At 35.6% G+C, this 11,193-nt stretch overlaps 1 pseudogene; it reads right to left on the bottom strand.

The window, feature by feature from the left end:
* Positions 1-375: 375 nt before the first annotated feature.
* LOC145051044 (3-oxoacyl-[acyl-carrier-protein] synthase I, chloroplastic-like) lies at positions 376-5,130 on the bottom strand (annotated as a pseudogene).
* Between the last annotated feature and the right edge of the window lie 6,063 nt (positions 5,131-11,193).

The following is an 11,193-nucleotide window of genomic DNA, read 5'->3' on the forward strand; positions in this document are numbered from 1 at the left end:
CGTGTCATAACCTTACGACGCGCCTTTAGGACACAGATTGCGTATCATTAAAGCCCCTGTCATAAATGAAGATGACATGCATTTGCGTGTCATAAATTCATCAACCATTTACGATATGCATATACGACATGCCTTTACGATACTCTTTTACACATAATACAAAAATATAGAAACAAATATATACCAAAACAATCAATTTCATCCAATAACATCATGTCAAAAAATTGTAATTCATTGATATTAAAGGGATATGATTGTACATTGTTATTAAGAGGTTTTCCCTAACTATATAACCTAATACTACATTGCTATAAAGGGGCACTTTCTTGTTTCAGTAACTCTTCAATAAGCTATCTGAAGAAGCTCTAAAACCCTTCATGTATCCAACCAATCATCATGTCTCTTAGCTTCAATATCAATCCCAACTCTTGATGAAGAACAACACATAAATCCTACACAAATTGTCTACAGCAAGTCAAATGGATTTATTCAACAAAATTTAATAAATAGTTTTGTACTCATATATAATATATCACATCATATCATATATGACGCAAGTGATGTAAAATAAAGAGTCAATCTACCCTATACAAACTAATTTCTATTGTGGTTTGCTAGATAATAGTTGTGAACAAGCATGACTTAACCTTAATAATAGGTTGACATTAATAGTAAGAAGAAGATTCTGAGAGATACAAGTACCTCCCCATAACTTGCATAAAATTACCTGGAGGACGCCTTAAGATTATTTACAGGTATGTATTTATTGAGAAACTCCAGGGACATTTTGGTCTTTTCAACAAATAAGAATGTTCTCTTATTTGTGACACAGTAAAAACAACATATTTAAGCTAGCACAAGGCGAGTATATAGCACCTGATAAAATTGAAAATGTATATGGTAAGTAAGGACTAAGGACAATGATTTTGCTAATAATATTAATAAACACCATTTTACTTTATTAAACATATAGTATTAATCTAGATATAATTACCTGCTGACTGTCATATATTGTGTGTGTCGCTGCCAGTATTACCACAGGTACAATCTGACATCATCATCAACCATGAATTTTATCAAGTCAGCTACATACCTACCTACTTAATACTCATTGCTCAAGCAAACATTTATTCATTAACCAACGAATGAACTAGTGTAAAAAATATAACTAAGCAATTGGGATATATATAATTCTTGGGTCTTGGATGAAGTTTAAGTGCCCACATAATCAAAATCATCACAGTCCCACACCCAAATTGAAACATGGTCACTGTCATTGGGTATGGAAAACCTTAAGAACCTGTATCATGTATCATGTATCATGTATGAAACAAACCAAATTAGTCACGTCAATTTATTCTTATTAACACATAAAAACATAGTTTAATTAATTTCTGACCTGTTTGTTGAAGATGTTGGGGTAGATGTTTAAAAGATACCACACTCCAAACTTGGCTGCTAGCTGTAAATTCTGGCCAACCACAGCTGGATTTGCAGACTCACCCGGACTTTCAGCAGCCTTGACCACCACCAAATCTATAAACTCAGTTGTAGATTCATTCTATAAACTTAACAGCCCTTATACTTAACATTAAATAGATTTTTAGGTCTTTAACTTTAACCTTAACATTTATTGTGCTATGATTCCACCAAGTACATCCTTATACATAACATTAAAAACTGGATCATCAAGTCACACACATCTAGTCTAAATGGATTAAGCCTTAAAACCTTAAGAAATAGACAATGTAACTATAATATTTAAGACATTATAACTGGGTTTCATTTAATCCCATGTGTCTGTATATTACATAAAGAACCCATGAAACAAATTAATGCAACCAATTTATAGAGTTATTTTATTAGTGAAATGCAAACCAATAAAAGAGAAACAAGAAAAAAACATTAGGTGACTGAGTCTTCCACAATCACATACCCATAAAAAAACATTAGGTGACTTTAGACTCATGAAGTTCCTAGAACTATATCATTCACATCATCTGTTGAAAGATTCCACATTGTCATCATGCATGATGCATATATGTGCAGACAAGATAAGGTTAATCACAAAAATAGATATCTATCAATCAATCAATGAAACAGAGCCAAAAGTGGTTACCGATGCCCGATAAAATAATAGCCCCCTGCAAAAAGTGTTTCCAGTTTGTCTTTGATTTTCTCTGATTCAAATTTGCATCTTCCACAATCCACAACCTATAGATAAACTTATTATGAAAATGAGAAACGGAGCATCAAACCAATTGCATTGATTAAACATAAGAAACTGTTTCTGTTTTTTAACCAAAAGCAGTTATGTGAGAGAATAACTAATAGTTTTAGATTGAATTTTATATTAAAAATTATAAAATTCAATGCTTGCCGAAACCACCTACAAAAAGCTCTAAATTTACATCATAAGGGGATTCCAGTTGTCCACCTCGTTTTTATGAACTTTTTGACTTTACCTATTTCTATTCACAATAGTTATGGCTTCCTCTAAGCTCTCCGCCTGCATACACAGAAGAACCAGCCCAGTAATCTCCTCCTGATCACACAAAAATATTACTATTTAAATTATATATTGTGTATAATAATATATATTAATATGAGTATACCATCCATCACCTTGTAACATTCCATGACTTGTGTAACATCAGATAAGATGCTGGGACCAACAAAATTTACCATTGCATATTTTGGAACCTACAAAATATTTCATGAAAACTGATTCTGATAGTGGGAAAAATGATTCTGATAGTTGGAACCTACAAAAGTCCACAACTTGAAATTTTTACCCTCTCAATAGTGGGCAAAATGATTCTGATAGATGGATTTCTCAACTTTTGGCTAGTACTCCAACAGCCCTACTGAAACATTATGAAAACAATTTATATAATAAGTTTGAATTAGTCAACTCATAATAACTCACCACAAATCATGACAAAAAAGGTGCATAAACCACAAGAAAACTCACCAACGTTGATTTCACGTTGTTGCTTTAGATTTGCAACTGTGTCAAACTCAACTGCAGGCTCCGGGTTCTAAAATCACAAAAGATAAATAACATGACATGTTACAAAATCATAAAAAGAAAAGATAAAAAAATAAAATAAAAAAAGAGTTAGTTAAAATATACAAAATTAAACCGTACAAATTGGTTAATGGTAGGATGAAGCCACAAGGTTTGAATGGCTTTAATGCTAGCAATGGCTTCCAGACCTCCAGCTGCACCTAATCAGTGGCCAATCATAGACTAACCCCCCTCCCCCCCACACACACAATAAAAAGAAAAAAATTAATTAATGATGTAAATATGGACATGTAAAAATTTTTCAAAGGTCAAAATAGGTAATTCACCTTTGTCGAGTTCATTTTGATCCCATCCATGCTTTTGAATACCTTCTTTACAACATTCACTTTAGCCAAATCACCAACCAATGTCGAAGTTGCATGTGCGTTAATGTAGTTAACCTATAGTTAACCAGATTAAGTCATGTATCCATTAACCCCATTAAGTCAAAAGCAATTTCATCCAAATGAAAAGAAAAACAAAACAATTAAACAAACCTCCTCTGCTGACACACCAACATCTTCAAGACAACTCTTAATGCAAGAAGAAACACCAAGCCCATCAGATCGTGGATCAGTCATATGATACGCATCACAATTTACTGCTCCTCCAAAATATTCAGTAAGTATCGGTGCACCCCTTTTCATTACATGTTCCAAGCTCTCCATCATCTACAACACCATTTCAATTTTTTCTTATTTTTAAAAAAACCCCATCTACCTTGCTTTTATATTATAGAAGAAAATAATTTTTTCCTTATTTAAAAAAAAACCATCTACCTTGCTTTTTATATTATAGAAGAAAATAGATAAATGAAACTACTTTTGCATTTAACATACCAGGATACCAACATCTTCACCCATGACAAAACCATCTCTATCTTTTTCCCATGGCCTAGAGGCCGTTTTTGGATCATCGTTTCTCTGAGAAAGAGCTCTACACGCTACAAACCACCCAAACCAATTTGAATAATGGTAGCTTCAGTTCCACCAGCAATCATCATATCAGCCTCACCTCTACGAATATGATTTGCAGTAGCATAAAAGCAGTAATTTGAAGTAGCACATGCAGTTGAAATCGAGTAATTTGGTCCCATAAATCCGATAGCAATAGCAAGCAACGCTGAACCCATGTTTGTAATTGCATAAGGAATGAAAAATGGAGTTATTTTTCTAGGACCATTTTCGATTAGAGCCCTGACTCCTTCGGAAAACATAGTAACACCTCCCATTCCTGTTCCAACGAGGACACCAGCACGCTCTTTATCAATCTGCATAAACAGTAATTCAAATTCAAAAAAAGAAAAGAAAAGGGAAACTTCAATTAAACGAACAACTTTACCAGATTTGGGAGAAAAAATCGGGAATGGGTTACGATTAACGAACCTTAGAGAGTTTATCGCCACCAAGATGATGCAGATGCACGAAAAAAAAAACAGAATCCTTTTTGCTTGATTGAGAAGATGAAGTTGAGGGATGAATGAGAAGTCGTGTTCCCCTTATTTTCTGAACGGATGAAGAAATAGGACCAAGGCTAGAAGCGCAACTATACTAGGGTTTGTAAGCATGGGGAGTCGTTGTAGATGGAGTAGGGTAGAGGTGAACAGGAGTGAGCGGGGTACTTCAAAATTTTGGGGGATTTTCCCCCTTTAGCTATTAATGAAGGATCAGAATCGCGTTCTTACAACACAGAACGAAGCCAACATAAAACCATGTTTCTGGTGGTGGCGGCTTCTAGGTTTTACAGAGAGAAGGAGTGGATAAAATGAAGGTCATCGGCAGGTGGAGAGGAAAGAATGAGCGGATCTTCCAAAATTTTGGGGATTTTTGTCGATTGATCATTTCCCGCCTAAAAGGCGTGTTTCATTAAAAAAAATATAAAGCGACATACTTACATGACGCACATTTTATGAAAGACGCCCTCCGCATTTCCTTTTTTTCTTTTCTGACACTAATTTTAGGGCATGCAAAAATGCGTATCCTCTATCCTTTAAATTTTGCAAAACTGACATTATTTTTTAGGGCACCCACAAATGCGCGCCCTCTATCAGCGAGTGTCATTGTTTGCGCGTCATTAAAGGGTTGTTTTCTAGTAGTGTACGACATCCCTCTTCATAGTTCGAATTATGAGAAATGACAAAAGGTCTAAACATTTGAGACTTACTACTGTAAGTTCGAAAATTATTTAGACACACACATATGAGCTTTGTAATAAAAGGTGTGTGAGCTTAGATAAAGGCTTATCGAAACATCTCGTGTCAGAAATCTGAACTTTGGTAAGAAAGTCAGAAAAGTATTGATTTCTAGAAGTCCAACTGATTTCTGGATTTATGTCACAACTAGTGGGAGCATAAAAGTTATGCAAGTAACAAAATAATTGTTATGCTAGTGGGAGCATAATTATTATGGTAAGTGTTGCAAGTTAGCAATGGTAATTATAGAAAACAAATTTTTCAATTTGCAAAGTTGCAGGGTTGAAAAGTTGTTTTTCTATAATTAAGGGAGAGAAAATTATACTTCATTTAAATTCAAAAAAGTTTAGATTGAGATTTTAATCAAATTTAGTCAAGGAATTATATGAATACCATGTTGAAATGCTTCAACATTGGAAATTCTATATATGAAAAATTCTATAGCAAAAGGCTAGTCAAGTATCATGTCCTTATGTAAGACACTATGAATCGTATCCCATATGCTTCAGGTATAGGATCGATCACATATGCTATAATACTCATGTGTTCTAACTTTCCAAATGCCTAGGGCATTAATAGGGAAAAAGGACTAGAATTAGATATGACTAAAGTTATTAAACAACTACTAAGAACAATCCAAGGTTCGCCAAAGATTGGTTACTTATGGATAGTTGGAAGTATAGTAGGGAATGGACCATATTGACATTATTATGAATAGACATGATTCTATTAACAATGAGTTGTCATATGGCTAATATGGAAATGTTTCCATAATGGGAGTTGGATATCAAGAATCTATGAGAACGTTAGAGACTTTTATGCAAGAAGGATGTTCAAAGGAATGTGTTTTGAATATGAGACTTCGGATCTATGGAATTGTCTTGTAACAATATCCAATGGAAAGTTTTGCAATTGACAAAGTCTCTATGACTTGTGTACATAGTCATTACAAAAGGATCACTGCATATAAGTTTAGAATCTAACAAATTACAGTAAGTGGCAAGAACTTGGCATTCTTACTCTTACGATAAGGATTTGGAATTGTGAAATGAGTATCGTTGGAAATGATTACAATTGATCTATTTCACAAAGTAAGAACCGTAGATAAATATAGTGTGCATGATTGGAGCATGGGATAGCTATTGTTTTAATTCAAGTATTAGTTGATAAATCGAAACAATATACAATGAATAATGTGTAATCAATATGGTGATTGAATAAAAGGTGTTTTATTTACACTCAAAAGTTTTGAGGCCATATAGGATTAGTATTATTCTTGTGTTTCACTTTGCATGTATTGAATTCCAGAATAATAAGATTATTCAAATCATCCACAGTTGATCATATTTTGGAAGTAGGTAATGAGGCTAGATTGTCATGAGTTGGCTTGTAGATTGTCTAAGGTGTTAGACATAGCAAAAGTTTGCTACACCATTCATGAGTGCTCCTGAAATAAGATTTGAGTATTGGATTCAATCCGCGCTCACCTGAATTACTTCATGGAATTTATCATGAGTAATTGTGAGACGATAATATCATATAATCTTCAAACTAAGATATATGAGTTGTTGACTATGAGTTGGTTGTGCATTGATGATACATAAACGCATCAGTAACTTGATGTTACAAAACTTATCGTTGTGCATGACTTAATGAGTAGTTAGTACAAGCATATAATGTCGAAGTTTATATGTTCCTTTTATCCTATGAGGATTAAAAGCGATATCTTGAGCCCCTTGATGATTCTATTTTGACTATGTGTCGGGCCCGATCAGAACTAAATTGACGTGTTCAATTATGTCTATGTCAGACGAATCGGAAATCAGGAAACAAATTTTAGGACAATAAGTATGACTATGTTCCATGTATTTGTCCGCATAGATATCTTGAGAACAGAGGAATATATGATCCCTTATCTGAAGGACGCTTCACTGACTAGGCCAGAGTTTGACAACGGCTTTTAAAAGCTTACGATTGTTAAGTCGGATCCTGAAGTTGCATTTATAGTTATAGTTATTAGACTTATCCAAGTAGGAGACTGGGTGATTTTGTGTCTAAGCCCCCATAACTATAATTGGGATGCACTTGACCTGATTGTAGCATGGTCCTTTTGGGTTGCCTTCACTCGTGCAATTTGATCAGATGGACTTTTGAGAATAAGGTTATTTATGATTTATTAATATATTACAAGTATAAAATATTAATATGAAATCATATTATTTAATTAGTATTGATCAAGAACTAATTTTGTGATCAAAAGAGACTGATTAAATATATTGGGATTAATTGTGTAAATCAATGATTCTTATAGTGTGGTCCAATGATCCATGGTTATTTAGGATGGGCTAAACCAATGAGATAATCCATGGATAGTCCATGGAGGTTAACCCATGGAGCCTAAGTAATATGAAAGGTCATTAGGGTTTACAAAGTGTAACCCTAGCATTTGCTACACTATAAATAAACCTCCTTAGAGCCAAAATCGGGGACATGAGTGGCTACAACATTCTTGGAGAGTGTGTATCGATTTTGTGCCAAATAACTTATTCTCTCAAGCCTCCTCTTGCATATTGGTGTTTGTGAACCATTAGATGCATCACACTTGGGGTGCTTAAGTTTTCAAAGGTCAAGAACTGCAAGTCCTTCAAAGAGGTAAGTCATCTAACTAGTTGTATTGTTCACTTGACAATTTGTATGTTAGTTAGGACAATGCCTTGGCAAATTGAACATATGCATGTGTAATTAGAGAAACATAGATCCAAAGCATTTAGGGTTGCATGTGCACCATAGGAGTGTTATAGTGCTCAAAACCCAATAGAAGTTTAGGTTAAAAGCCCAATACTTATCTTATTCCCTATAAATAGTCATGTAATATTCATAATAGGGGTTAAGAGTGAGGCAAAATGTAGCTGCCAAACATTATGAGGTTTCTTGTGTCAAGTTAGATTCTTTAGTCTATTCTGAAAGTGTAATTTATTGCTTATGTTCATGAATAAATCGATTGATCATTCGACATATCTTCATAATTGTGTTTGTTCTTATTTTCCACATCTTATTCATCAAATCGTTATTAGGGTTTTAATCCCAATAAGTACATAAGAGGTAAGATGTGTAGCATGAAGATTGGCATGTGAGCTTTTGATTCTAGCACACTAACTAATTTCATTTACATGCACCCATATACGCTTGCACCGATAGATCCCAAAAAAAAAAACTTTTCATGGGACCCACCCCTGATGTTTTGTGGAGTTGTTGAAGGCGTGCCTCTCACACGTTGAAGGTGAGAGTGATCTGAAAAAAAGGATGACCATTTTCCTCTTTAGCTGACATAGCTGCACAATCCATTTAATGAAGAGAGAAGATGGACTTGGTATAAGGATGTCGACGTGTTAAAATACTATTGAAAGCTCCACATGTCCGAAGTGAGAGTCTTCCAAGATGGATTTACTTCGGAAGTGAATTTCAGTCTGAGATGCATCTTTTGCTATTTGTTATTTTGAGTATGTAATGTGTATTTAATGTTCCAAGTACTATTTTATTTTGTAGTTATTGTTTGGTAGTATAGTACAGGGGAAAAGATCAACAAAAGAGGTTGTGTCAGTCTGTTGATCTTCAGATGTCTTTTAGTTCATGAAATTTATCAGATTTGTCTTATTGTCACTCTTTGTCTCTTTAAGGAGTTGTAACCTTTGTGTTATGAAAGCATGAGTGCAATATTCACCTTTCTCATCAATACCAAGAATCATTTAGTCAATCATTTTCTAACCAGTTTTATGTTTCCATATCTAGTGTTGGAGGCCCGAGGGCCACGAAATTTATAAGAAGGGTGACGGAACACATGAGCATGTGCACAACAAGTCCAAATGTGGCAGGTACGGGTAGAAGGGCCACCTTTACTAAGAATGCACCCTGGAGGAAGACTTGTGTCATTGTTGTCATCAGCCTAGTCATATTATGGAAAATTGCCCATGTTTAGTGGTTAGGATGGCTCAGGTTCCATTGCAAGTGCTTTTGCAGGAAGGGGGCAGAAGCCTGAGACACTACGGCTATGTATCATATTCTTCTCTTTCAAACTTAAATCATTATGCTAATAGTTTCGTATTGATGTGGGTATGAAATGTTATTCCCTTATTATCTAACAATGGAAGCACCTATATGAGTAATATAGTTATTTTACCCGGAAAGTTTCATATGCATACCGTGGGCTGTCTTTAGAAGAGGCTTGAGTATTCCGCTTAGGACATCAATAGTCGGTAAGATATTTATTAGTATCAGCAAGAATTGAAGGAATCCACAAGGTTGGCATTCTGGATTGAATGTAGGATGTGTAGGAGTGTTCATGGTTTCGAGGTAATAAGAATTCCGTTCGGTCATGAGTGAAAGATCGGTAGTTTTCAAGCTCACAACTTCGAAGCAAGGTCAGTTGTAGGTTGCATGGGAATTACTCTAAGTGCAAATAAGTGGTTGAGTGGGCTGGGTACTTGTTCGATATTAAGATGTTGTTCTTCATCAACCGATCAGTGGCTAAGGACTTGGTTTCATCGGAAAGTGATTAATTATTTTGAGATCCGTTGAGGTATTGGGAATGATCACCCGGTCTTGGAATGTTTAAGCAATAGGCTTGGCTGGTCAAGGAAGACTAGTTGATGTAAAGCTCATGTTGTCAACTGCTACTGCCAGTAGGGATGGAGTAGTGGTAACGTATCACTCTTAATTAATGGGAATGTTTTGTTCGCATGGGTTATTCCAACCATTGAAATTGTCATCAGAAATTGATTGGTATCTATTGACGAACCTTGAGTACGTCAATCCTTCGGCGGGTGAGTTGTTGAATTGATGATATGTTCGTTCCGTTTAAGGGTTATAGTTCTATACCACAAGCTGAAGTGGCTTAAGGATTTGGAGTTCTATTATGGGAAGTACTTGGGATTATTGAGCTCGTTGAGATTTCGGAAAGTATTCATCTGGTTTTGGGGTGTGTGTGATCGCTAAGGTTAGATACAAATGGAATGCTAGTTCTTGCAAGCTCAGGCTGTTGACACGTTTGAATTATAAGGTTGAGAGATGGATTGGGAATCCATTAACTTTTGGTTGATTAGAAGAGTGAAGTCGAATCCAAGTGGGGGAGAATTGTTAGTGTAAATATTGCACAAGAGTGAATATTCAGGTTCATTGTGCATCAGTAGTGACGCATGGCGGGTATGTAGATGGAGGACCACGGTTTAAGTGTTCAGTTGGACTGAGGAAAGATCAACGCATGCCTGGGTTGAGGCAGATAGTATTGATGAATGACCACTCCTTGAGTTGTATGAGGATCGATGGGTCTGAGGCAACGAGGGGCCCGTTCGATGGGTAGTATTTGTGAGATCTAGTAGGATTGACTTGAGAAAAGTATTGGGTTGCATTTAGAGTGATATGACTTTAGGGTCATTAGTTGGCATCCGTGTGGTGGTTAGGCTTGAGTAGCCCTTATTAGTTGGACTCTTAGTCAGAGTCTTGTGGAGGGACCAGGTGTGAGTCTGTTAGCCTCTATGGTGGGTGGAGGATTTTATATTTCAGCTCAGTGAAAGTTCACCCTAGAATTAGAGGATTTTGGAATAGAATGCAAGTGTAAATATTTGGATTTCAGGATGGGAGTTATATCCCTGATTAAAGCAAGGGGGTTGAGACTTGTGTTGGGAGTCACCCCTGATCTTAATTGCAGTATTCAACAGTGGTGAATGGTTGGTTATGTTATCTTTGGTTGGATTAGGAGGGTTGTTGGAGCCATCATGGAGGACAACATAGGATAGCTCCTGCTAGATAGACACTCATTCAGGAGTTGTGTGGTGCGACTGTGTGAGGCTATCAACCTCATCAACTAGTAGGAATTCTGATATATTGGTTAATTGGTAGGTAAGTACGAGACCATGGAGGTCTCGATTGCATGAGA

The sequence above is a fragment of the Lactuca serriola genome, chromosome 5, assembly GCF_051521515.1.
Source record: "Lactuca serriola cultivar US96UC23 chromosome 5, Lser_US96UC23_V15, whole genome shotgun sequence".
NCBI classification, from domain to species: domain Eukaryota; kingdom Viridiplantae; phylum Streptophyta; class Magnoliopsida; order Asterales; family Asteraceae; genus Lactuca; species Lactuca serriola.